The following is a 12,007-nucleotide window of genomic DNA, read 5'->3' as shown; positions in this document are numbered from 1 at the left end:
AGCTCTGGCTGGGGGATAAGAGCACCCCTAGCTTGGAAGGCAGCTGGGGTAGGATTTTGGCCTTGGGTGAAGGGAGAGGAACTTGCTGACTGTTGCATCATCTAGGCTGCTTTTGGTTGCAAGGACAGGAAAGCCTGCTAACAATGTTTTAAGCTATAGAAGCATTTAATTATATTACTGATAAAGAATCTGGAGAGGCAGTTCCAGGTTTGGCTCAGAAACCTCACAATGGCCCCATGAAACCAAGGCTTGTTCTTTTTTCCACTCCACCATCTTTAGCATTGGCATTTTGACCTTAGGTTTGTCCTCTAGGTCATAAGATGGCTGCGGATGCTCCAGGCCTCACGTCTTCACACAGAGCAGGAAGGATGGCAAAGTGGGCATTTCTCCACAGTGTTCTGTTTTTAGTTAGCAAGCTCAGAAAGTCTTGGCAGACTTCTTACATCTCATTGACCAGAGCTGGTCACATGCCTGTCCCTGGACTCTCACTGACAAGGAGGAACAGGATGACCGAGATTGGCTTAGATCAGGCATAATTTATCCCCTGGGTCTGGGAGAGAGAGTTTGGCTTTACCCAGCAAGATGTCTGAACAATGTCCATTTTTATGGGCCAACAAAAACGGGGCAGGCAGGTTGGGAAGTGATGTAGAGGAGTGTTTTGGGGGCAGGAAAGTACCAGTGTCCCCCTTGATTGTGGTGGGGCTGGGTCTAGCATGGCCTGGCAGGGATGATGGTGCAGGTGGGAGGGCCTGGCCGGGTGCAGGGACCCCTGCCTTGCAGTGGATTCACCCAGGCTATTTCTTGATGTGGGGCCACCTGGCTCTTTTAATGGGAGGAGCAGGCCTGGCATTTCTGACTCTGTTTGCTCTTCTTTGGGCTTTGCCACTTGCCTTTGTGTTCACTCTACATTGTCACCACCTGTCTTGATTGTCAGGGGCAAAGCTTGGGCAAAGGCTGCCAAGCTAAGAGAGACGGAGTTGGAGGAGAGCACGCAGCAGGGGTGGAGGCGTCCAGCGCCACAGCGCAGGGCTGCCCAGGTGGTTCGCCTCACCACCCTGGGGCTGCCACTTGCGTGGAGCATGGCGTTTAAGGCCCGCCTGGAGTTGTGTGGGAACATTGGGAAGACCTGACAGACCATACATGAGATCTGCGGTGTGTGGACACGGGGCATGCGGGGCATGTCCTCGGCTTGGATTTGGGACAGTCAGGGACGCTTGGTGTAGCCCATAGGTTGGGGAGGTTCTGCAGGGAATGTGCCAGCCATCCCGAGTCCCAAGGCGGCTTGTATCCTCAGGCTCTGCTCTTTTCCCATCTGTCCTCTTCTCCCTCCCTGCTTCTTGTCACCTTCTCCCTCGCCTCTGTCTCCTTGTTTTTCTCTTCCACTCCCTGAACCACCTTCACACCCAGGGAAAGGCTCTGCTGCCGGAACGCAGGCTGCAGGCCCACTGGTGTGAAGAGCTGGACCATTTTCAGCCTTTGCCTGGCTTTCCTCCATCTGCCCAGTGCCCCAGCGTCCCTGAGCAACCTCCCTCCCACCTTGGGGCTACCGTCCGCCAGCCGCTGTGCTGGAGGGATCCAGATTCATTTTAACATCAGCCGAATCAAAGGCTCATTGAGGGAGTGGGTGTCACTGAGGGCGGAGTGAGGCTCCTTCCCCCTTGGACCCTTTAGACTTCTCTCTCCATCTTCGGTCAGGGACAGTCCTCGTGACATCTCTGTGACCCCTAGATGGGCATCGCATTTCTTGGGCAAATGGTGGGGGCCAGGGAAACTTGGAAGCGGTTCCTTGCAAATCCCTCTCCAGGGCTTGCTAAGGCTCCTATGCTTGTGAGTGCAAACCAGCGATGTCATCTTTCTACAGGAAGAAAGACACATTGTTACCATGCAGCTCCTGGAAACCACCGCCTGGGTCCCTCTCTCGTCTGCAGGCGCCCTTGGAAAATTGAGCGGGTGATCTGTGTCAGACAGCCACAGCGACACTAACCGCCACCACCACCCCTGTCTGAGAGCTCCCTGGGCACCCACTCATTTGATCAGATGCCAACTTTGCAGGTCAGTCTGGTTTTCAAGCTGCTGTCTGTTACGAGCTGGTTTTTTTTTTTTTTTTTTTTGGTTTTCTTGTCTGAATTTTTACCATCCACTTCTGGACTGCCGGTGGATGGAGGGCAGATGTTTGGGCAGCCTTGCAAAGAAGGTGCCCAGGAGACATGAAAGCAGAATGATAATTAAAGGAGCAGTAAAACGGAGTTTTAGGGGCTGTTCCACCTCTCTTGAATCTGCGAATTGTGAAATGTTTTGCTGAAGACCTCTTTTAATCCTCTAAGCTGCAACCACAGTGTCAATCATAGCAGTTACCATCACTGAGTGATTTTTCTGTGTCAGTCATGGAGCTCATTTAATTTAACACAGACACTATTATCACCATTTTACAGATGGTAAAACTGAGGCACAGGAAGGAGAAATGACTTGCCCAAAGTTAACACAGCTGATAAGACTTAGAGCTGGTATTTGAACGCGGCCAGGGTGGCGCCAAGATGCAGGTGCTGAGCTCGGCCGCATTGCCCCTGCCCAGCAAGTGTCGCTGCTGTTCCCATCAGGAGTTCTGACTCAGAGAAGGCCAGCCAAGTGCTGAGGTCAGCTGCCAGGGGTGGACCTGGGGGGGAAGAGCTAGAGGTCTTTTATGGGTTACCCCTGGGCTCCCAGACTGGGTGTTCTGGCTCCAGGGGCCCTCTGGCTGGTGGGTGGAGCGGGGAGAAGCCCCTGAAACTTCCCCAGGTTCATGGCCCTCACGGCCCTTGTCTCGTCCTGCTCATCCGGACACAGCGCTGGGTGGAGGTGACCAGGGGATATTCCAACTGCCCAGACCAGGAAATGAGACTTGTCCAAGGTCCCTCAGTCCAGGAATGACAGAGACCCAGAGCCATCTGCTGAGCCCTGCTGTCCGGCAAGTCCTCTGGTGGGGCCCTCCTGCCCTGCTCAGCTGCTCTCACTGCACAAGGGAAGGTCCCGAGGGAAGTTCTCAGTAGAAAGAATCTCTCGAAAAGGCAAAGGCCAAAAGAAGGAAGAACGGGTGAGGTTTGGGGTGGCCTCCCCTAGTTGATGGCCTGCTCTTTCTTCCTTCTGACAGCTCCTAACTGGGTTCCCGCCCGCATCTGGGCCATGATCACTGGTGTCACAATGTAGTCCTTTCCAGGAACAGTGGGTGGGGTTGTCTCAATGTTTTTCTGAATTCAAAGAATTTCTCCAATCCCTTAGAACTCTGAGATGGCCTTGGCTTGGTCCTGGAGCAGCCAGGCTGTATCTCCCCAGCCTTTGGTGAGTGGTCGGATTCCGTGGATCCCTCCTCTGCCCTTCATCTCTGCTTTCCTTGTTTCTACCCTCTCGACCCGGAAGTCCCAAACCCACTCCTAGCTTGATACTTCCAAACCGGAAGGGCATTCTTGGAGGTTCTGCCTTTGACCTTCCCAGGAGCCCTTTTCCTGGCCCTGCAGTTCTGATAGCTCATGATACCTCGGGAACAACCTCTTTCTCCAGCCTAGCTGTTTGGAATTTCCCCCCCTCTCCCCATCTCCCAGCTCTCAGCTGCAAGACAGAGCACATGGAAGGGAATGGAAGGAGGGTCATAATGAGGCTTGGCTGCCCAGGGTCTCCTCTATCTTTAGCCCAGTGCTTCCCAGGATGCTGAGTAGTGCCGAAGGGCGAGCCTCTGGCATCTTAAGGTAGAAACAGGAAGAAGGGAATTAAAATGAGAAACAAATAGAAAAAAGAATAGTAGCTACTATCTGTTGATTCCCACCAGGTACCTTATGTAAATTATCTCACTTAATCTCCATAGCAGCCATCTGCAGTAGGTATTGTTGCCCATTTACAGATGAGAAAACAGAGGTTCATAGTGGGACACTGACTTGCCTAAGGCCCCACAGCCAGGGAATGGCAAAACTGGTAACCTAGGTGCCGTCTTCATCCCAGTGAGTCCATTTGTTAATCTTCAGGCCAGGCCTTTCTCCCAGAGTTCCAGACCTTCGTATGAGACTCCATACATGGCTGTGGTCTGACCAACCAGTGTATTCCTTCTCCCTGGCCACAGTGACTGTGACACAAACCGGGTCAATGAGAACCCTTGGGAAGGAGAAACTTTTTTTCCTTTGTGACTGCCAGCAGGAAGGAGGCTGCAAGCCTGCAGCTTCCAGGGGCTGCCACATGGCATCCTAGAATGAAGTTGGCATGGAGGGAAATGGGGCTGGGAGTTGATGACTGAGTCCTTATGGCGCTATCTGAGTCTGGATCCAACTATGCCTGAAGCTGGAACCCCTGACCTTTTTAGTCCAGGGAGCCAGCAAATTCCCCTTGTTGGCTTAAGCCAGTTTAAATTGGGCAGCTGCCGCTGGCAACCAAAATCGTCTAATACCATTGCCAGGACTTGTCCTAATTCCCGTTTAAGTGATTTTGTTAGATTTGTCCTTTTGAAGCACCTTCTGCACAAAGGCCTTATAGTCAGCCTTGCCCCCAAGTGGCTCTGTCCTTTATCTTTAGCTGTATGCTCCCTAGCCTAGTGCACAGAAGTGTTTTATCCAGACTTCTTTCTTTAAATTTTCTACTGTTTTTTTTAAATAAATAATTTTAAGGTTTAAACTGCCAGGAGCCACCTTTTCTCTTGCCTGTCCTGACCTAGTCATATATTTAGCTCTCTTCAACCCCCTCCAACCTCACAGCCCCTCCATCTCTGTGGTTCTTGTTGACTGTATAAAAAATACATGTAATGCTCTGAGGGATGGGTTGTGAGTCCTCAGGGGACACGTTCACTTTGGTGCTCCCAGGCCAGGGTTTTGGGACACTTCGGTCTGTCCTGCTCCTGGTCGTCTCCAGCCCTCCAGTCACCTCTGAGAGATGCTTGGAGAGCCAGAAGCCTTTGGCTGGTGGCTCAGCCTCCCAGAGTTCTGCCCAGTTTAGACAGAAAAATGAAGATGCAAGCTCAGCTCGACTACAGTTCTCTCTCCTAAGGTGAGTTTGGCAGTCCAGAAGTTTCCCTACGAAAAGCGTTGGCTTGATTTTTGACCAGCTGTTGGACCCAGCAGAACCTGGGCAGAGAAACTCCTACTTTATCATACACTGGCTCGCTTCCCTGAAATGATCCTCTTTCCCTTCATTTTATCAATGGGAAAACCGAGGCAAAACCCCCAAACTGACCTGCTGGCAGTCACAACTGAGGGTCTGACCTTGGGGCTCGGAGCCCCATGCTGAGGGTTTCTGCACGACGTCATTCCTCCTGCCGCTTTATTTGGTCTCTTCCCTCCAGAGCGAGGGGGAAGCACAGCTGTTGGAGCGCTGGGGGAGGGTGGAATGCTTATTAGGACCCCCGCTCCCCAGGCAAATGGTTCAGCGGGTGAACTCCTGACCCTTGGGCTGCTGCAGAAAGTGTGACGTAGTGACTCCGGCTGGATTCTGAGGTCTGTGGGTAGAGGCAGACATGCCTGATTGAATTATTCCGTCCAGGAGGTTAAAAATATGTCAGGGGACGGCAGAGCTAAGAGTGCTGATGCTCTTTGCTCAGCTCCCCGAGGAGTCGGCCCTGCTGGAATGCCGTGTGAGCGTCCGTGCGCCTGCTGCGGGGAGGGTCCGGGCAGGATCTGGTGGCCCTCAGAGGCTGCAGGTGTGGGGCCCTGGGCCTCCAGGCCACCACTGGACACCTGCAGCCTCCCTGCAGGGCCGGGAGATTTCACAGCTGGGAGTCTTGGCCAGAGCAGGTGGTGAGTCTCAAAGATGGAGGCGGGGAAACCTAGCCCTGTCTGGGAGTCCCCAAGCTCTCTTCAGGAAAAACCCAGCTTTCATTTTGGGAATCTCCTGTGGGGAGGCAGAGAGTACCTTAGAGGGAGGGGGGTCATCTGATAGCATAGTGGGTTCCAGATGCAAGAATGGTTGGTATGGAGTATGCCCAGCCTCCTTTCACCTTTCTGCCAAGTGCACGTTAAGCTCTGCTGATTTTTGTTGCCCAGTGAACATTCCCCTTTCTCTTTGGTAGCAGCGTCTTGATTTTCCTCTGGGGAAATCTCAGACCACATGATTAAGGCGCGGCTGGCTTCAGTTCCCTGGTTCCCGGATTAGGCCTGTAATTCAGTCTGGCCAGTCAGAACACCATACCTTGACTCAGCCTAGCCAATCAGATCAGCATACCCTGCTGGCTATAGGGTGAACCTGTGTCCCAAGCTAGACCAGGGAAGCATGTATTAGTCAGGATGGGCCAGGTTAAGCTGCAGTAACAAATAAAGCCCTGAGAACCTCTTTACAACAAAAATTTTCTGTTTTTGTTCTTAATACTACTCAACTACTGGAAAAGAGAAGCTTTCTCTTCCTCCTGGGGTTGCTGAGCTGTAGGATCTATGTCTAGGGAGCCACTCTACAGGGAACCTGCCTTGAAATGACACTATCACGGAGGAAACCAGAATGCAGAAAGGCGATTTCCTGTTAATATCATTTGAGCACCTGGATACAGCCATGCCTACATCCCATTACCTGAGCCAATACAGTGTTTTCTATTTTTTTCTCCTTTATCCCTTTCCTCCTTCTCTCCTCCTTCCTTCCTACCTTTTTTGTTTCTTTTTTTCTTTTTTGGCTTAAGCTACTTCGAATTAGATTGCTCTTGCTTGCAACCAAAATGATCTATAAGCCCAAACTCTAATCCTTCTAGTAGCTGGTTCAAAACTCACCTTGTCCAAGCAACCTTCCCAGATTAATGCCCCCTCCTCTCTGATTCGCTTATTTTTCCAATGCTCTCTCTAGCTTCATGACTTTTATTTCCATGACATCATTTTGTGCTTATTTGTGTATTGTCATTTTCTCATACAGTTCTTTTTTAATCTCCTTAACTAGATTGTTTTCAAGTCAAGTCAAAAGCAAAGACATTTACTGAGCTCCTCTGAGTAGACGGCCTTATGCTAGGGGCTGGCATGGAGTGAGAGTAAGTCATTTTAAAATAACAATAGAAGATTTGAATTGGGCCAGAGATAAACCTCATCCATTAGGCAGGTCCACTCAAGCTGGGGGTGTCCAGGAAGGGGTCATGGATGAATGGGGCTTTGTTCTGAGTGTTGCCACGGAGTCCTGGGGCTGCTTTGAAGGTCACCTGCTTAATTTTGATGATTTGGAGGAGAAGGGCCTCCTACACGGGGGCACAGGAGGAAAGTGTCTGAGCACACACTGCTTCCTGAATTGCCCTGGAGGCTTCCCTGTCCAGTCGTCCTGGACTTTCGAAGCTGCCTCAGCTGCAGACTCTGGCCACGATTCCACGACCGGTCATGGAGTATGAAAATTTCCTCTGAGATCTCTCTGCCTGCGTCAGCATTATATCACCTCACTCTGACCTGCAGTCCAGCAGGCCCCGTCTTCTATTTTATTTCCCCTGACCAAGCCTCAAGGCTCTACCTCGATCCTTCATCTGAGAGCAGATTTGTTTGGGGTCCTGCCGGGGCCTGAGTCTTTGCAGAGGCTGAGCCTTGTCACTGAGCCCTGGGCTGGGCCCCTCCTGCTGGCTCTGCCTGGCCCTCCGTGACTGCCTGCCACTTTCCTGTTGGGCCGTCTGGGCTCTGGGCTTTGGCTGGTCCCCATGAACACACTGCATCCAGACAGACCGGATAGGATGCGTTCTGGGGGCAGTAAGTTCCTTACGCCTCATCTCCTTGTGGGCCATCTGCTTCTCCCCTAAGGCCTGGAGTGGAAGGAGAGGAAATGACTGCCCTAAGAGGGTCTGCAGTTTCATCCAGAGCTGTTGGTGAAGCATTTTGGGATCCTCGGATGGGACCCAGCAGATAGCATAGAATGACCTCCCCTTCTGGTTTTGCAGAAACTGGAAGGGAAAGGCTTGGAATTCTATATGCTCAGGCTCGTGGCCCAGGCTTGACAAAAGCCCTTTCAGGATGGAAATAGCTCTGCAGCTCCCAGCCCGGCCGCCCATCTCCAGAACCGGCAGGACTTTCTCTTTGTCTGCAAACTGCTGTGCTGGTGTTTGCAGAAGGGGCTCCTGCAGGCTAAGTGTGTGCTCTTTCAGCCCTGCAGAAGGCAACTTCCTAGGAAACAGGACCTGTCATCCCACCGGGCCTCCTTGTTGTTTATCTTGTCTTCAGATGAGTCATTGCATCTTGTGACTTATTGACAGGCCTGATGTGGCTCTGCAGAGAATCCAAAAGCCCTTGGAGGAGTGCCTGTGTCATGGAGGAGAGAAACCAGGACTCGGACTTGGGGATTCCTGAGGTCAAGTCTCAGGCTTCTCCAGATATGACCTGGGGAATGTTGCTTAACCTCTGGGAGTCTGTTGCTTTATCTGTAAAGGAGGAATAACAATTTCCACCTTGCTGGGGTGTTGGGCGATTTTATCTTTCAAAACGCTGGTCTCAATGTGGAAGGCTGGGAAAGATTTCAGAGCTGGGGGCTATCTGCAAGGTTGTCGTGGGGTTACTTGGCCCTCCGGTGGGTTCTTGGTCCTGTGCGCTGCAGCCAATGACTGAATTCCATATATCACTTTCTCGGTCTTCCTCTGAGCCCTGCGTCTGGCTCCCTGGCCGTGGTGGGAGGCCCGCAGTGGCAGTGCTGGGCTCATTACGTGTTTTCTACTGCCTGCCCCAGTGTGTGCTCCAGACCAGCAGCCTGCAGTGCTGATCCACTGGGCAGAACCGCTCTTTGCTTTGTCTGTTGACTGCTTGTGCCATTTCCTTTTGTTTAAATTTTAATTAATAAAAAAATCAAAATCATACCTATGTAGAGTTAAAAATTTTAAACACAGGTCCTAACGGCAGAGACCACCCGCCTTCAGTGGCTGGCACATGGCTGTCCAGATTAGAGATGGTTTTTTCCAGCCTCCCTTGCAGCTAGGAGTGACCATGGGACCCAGTGCTGGCCAGTGAGACTTAAGCAGGAGTGTTGTGGGGGTGGCTTTGGGGAAACATCCTAAAAGGACAGCTGGCATGCACCCTGTTTCATCTTGGTCCCTTCTTCCATCCTACTGGCTGAAATGTGGATTTGCTGGCTGGAGCTGGAGCAGCCATACTGAACCATAAGGTGGGCTTGGACTCAAGGCTTGTGTAGGGTATAGCAGTGAGAAAAAGGAGCCTGAGTCTTTGAGGACTTTGTGGAGCAGCCCTGAGTTGTCTCTCTCCAGACTTTAACATTTCTGTTTTAATTAAGGGATTTTGTTGTGGGTTTCTGTTCCCTTCCACCAAACCTAATTCCAGCAGATCCAGATTACCTGTCCCGCACCTCCCCACCGCTGACTCCTACTCCGTGGAGACAGCCACTTGTTACCCGTTAGCTGTTTCTCCTAGTATATTTACCTTCAGAAGTCTGAAGAACACACCTCACTGGTCTTTCTCGTTTATTTGTTTATTTGATTTTAGACATTATCTATTGAGTTCCTCCTACAGAATAGTAGGATTTAGCTCTCTTTGCTCACTCGTCGACCCTCTGCTACACACAGTCACTGCCCTTCTGGCTATCCTGCCAATAAAGATTTCTGGTTGAATCCACAGAGAGCATATTTATCCATTATGACAGCTGTGTAATTGTTGTTCACAGCCGAGCTAGGTCCAGATCACAGGGATTGTCCTGTGATTATGTTTGCTTTTTAAAATACAAGTTTTACTTTTCATGGAATAATAATGCATCTCTTTTGATTTGTTTCATTTTCTATTCTTTTCCTGTAGTACTTTATTGAGGAATAAATTCCACGTAGTAAAATACATCTTAGGCGCCCAGCTTAATGACTTTTACATATGATATGCCTGTGACACCAGGACATGTCTGTGACCGCAGAAATTCCCTTGTGTCCCTGTCAGTTGATACCTGTCTGTCCCTGTCCCCCAGAGATAACCCCTATTTTGAATTCTGACCCCATGGATTCCTTTTCCCTGTGTTTGAACCGAATGTCAGTAGACACATACGGCATACGGCATGTATTCTTTCCTGTCTGGCCTCTTCCCTTTGTCCCATTTTTGAGATTCATCCACGTGGTTGTACGTGTCAGTCGTTCGTTCCTCGTGACTGCCAACTCGTGCTCCTAGGATGGAAGTATCGTACTTGGTTGATCCGTCTGCTATTTGGTGGACCTTTGGGCTGGTTCTAGTTTTTGGCTATTGTGCATAAAGCTACTCAGCATTCTTGTACTGGTATTTTTGTGGCTCTGTGTATTCATGTCTCTGGACACACTCCCAGGAGTGGGGTTTCTGGGCCATAGGATGGGTACATGTTTCACTTTATAAAAAACTGCCCAAGAGTTTCCCAAAGTGGTGGTGCCACTTGTGAACCACGAGCAATGTATGAGGGGCCAGTCGCTTCACTGCCCCAGCAGCACCTGGGGTTGTCCGTTGTTCTGAATTTGATCTGTTCTGCTGGGCGGACAGCGGTGATCGTTTGTGTTGTCTGCTGACATTCCTCCCAGTAGCTACATTCACTGGAGGCTGGAAGCCCGCCTGCCAGGTGCTGGCAGCCGTTCGAATGGCCCAGAGGGGCAGCTCCTCCTCTCGGAGGTGCTGGGATGACCGGGTCTCGAGGGCCAGGAATTCCCTGCTGGCTTCCTGTTTTCTGTTAGAAGGGGCTGGGGGCAGGCTTCCCACCCCACCTGCTTCCGGACAAGTTGGGACAGTGGGGTTTGGTCAGCCGGTCTCCTCCTGGGGCCCCCTCTGCATCCGTCCTTGTGTCCCCCACCAGGCTGGCCTCCCTGCTCTGCACCTTCCCCGGAGGACATACGTTGGTGGTTTTCCCAGGGACGGGAGGCTCTGGGTAAGAGAAAGGCCAACAGGGTTGACACACTTGTGTGAGGGGTTCACAGTCCTTGGGCCATGCTGGCTGACCTTCTCTTCCTAATCTCCCCTCTTCTAGAAGTGTGAGCTCCGTGCAGGGAGGAGGTGGACCCCGGCGTGAACCCATCCCCCCGGATGCCCTGGGGGAGGGAGAGCGGAGCCCAGGCGGTGGCTTCACTTTATTCTCACATCTGTTTTCATTATCACAGTTCTTCTCCATTGACACTTGAAGGGTCATCTGACCTTGGCTGTTGCAGAGAGGGATCGAGTTGTGTCAGCTTCTGGGGAGGGAGCCTGCTCCCACCCTCTTCCGTCATGACCCCGTGAGTGTTCTGTGGATGGAATGGAGCACCTGGCAGGGAGGAGTCGTGGGGCACGTGGACCCTCCTCCCCGCCTCGCCCTGCTGGGTGAGGGTGAGCCTGAGTGTGAGATGAGGTTCTACCTAACTCCTCTGTTCTGCCCCCATCTTCAGAATTAAGAGCGTGGAGAAGCTTTTGTGCCGACACTCCCAGCATCTCTCCCGAGGAGGTGGGCACCATGGACCTGGAGGGCTCGGAGAGCGGCTGGCCTGGCAAGATGCCCTTCAGTTTCGAGGTGTTATTCTTGGTCTGGAAACCCGAAGGAGCTCGCTGGTGTTTTACGGGCTTGCCCTGCTCCCTCGGAGAAGGCGTTTGGACCCTGTCCTGGGCTCCATCTCATTCCCTTGTGCCTTTCATCGTTTCCCTTTTTAAAAATAAATTTCTCTTCATTTCAGCTGAGTCATTTTCCTCCTCCTCCTCCTCTTCGTGACAGTCCCGGGAGCCGGAAGGAGCCCTGTCCCGAATCCTTGGCTCCTCCAGGCCAGATCTTTTCCAAATGTCAAACTCTCAGGAACCTTGGCACCCGGTGGAGTGGGCTCTGGCCCCGAATCTCTTTTCTCCTTCGTCCCTGTCAGTCTCTGCTTTCCTTTCTCATGAAGGAGTTTACAAACTGGCTTTTCTGTGGGCCCCTTGCCTTGAGGTTTGCTGGGTGCGAGCCTGGCAGGAAGGCGCTCAGCTCCCCAGCACGGCCTCGGGGCCGCTCAGGGGCTGCTCTCCCACCCTGGAGAGGGTGTCCGCCTGGTTACGCTCTGTCCCCTTGTGTCTGGCTCACATTCTGGGGCTGACCTGTCTGTGGTGGCCATGGAAGACACTGTTCCTGCCTCAGAGGACCTCCAGGACCGTGGACAGGATGGGGCAGCTCG

At 52.0% G+C, this 12,007-nt stretch overlaps 1 long non-coding RNA gene across 1 annotated transcript in view; it reads left to right on the top strand.

The window, feature by feature from the left end:
- LOC140688416 (uncharacterized) overlaps positions 1 to 11,538 on the top strand; it is a 72,361-nt gene extending 60,823 nt beyond the window's left edge. The window contains exons 3-4 of the long non-coding RNA XR_012063094.1: positions 1,862 to 2,052; positions 11,258 to 11,538. This is a non-coding gene — a long non-coding RNA (uncharacterized lncRNA). The remainder of the gene's footprint in view (positions 1 to 1,861; positions 2,053 to 11,257) is intronic.
- Positions 11,539 to 12,007: the final 469 nt, after the last annotated feature.

This window comes from Vicugna pacos, chromosome 22, assembly GCF_048564905.1.
Source record: "Vicugna pacos chromosome 22, VicPac4, whole genome shotgun sequence".
Taxonomy (NCBI): Eukaryota; Metazoa; Chordata; class Mammalia; order Artiodactyla; family Camelidae; genus Vicugna; species Vicugna pacos.
This window is presented reverse-complemented; position numbering and strand designations above follow the sequence as displayed.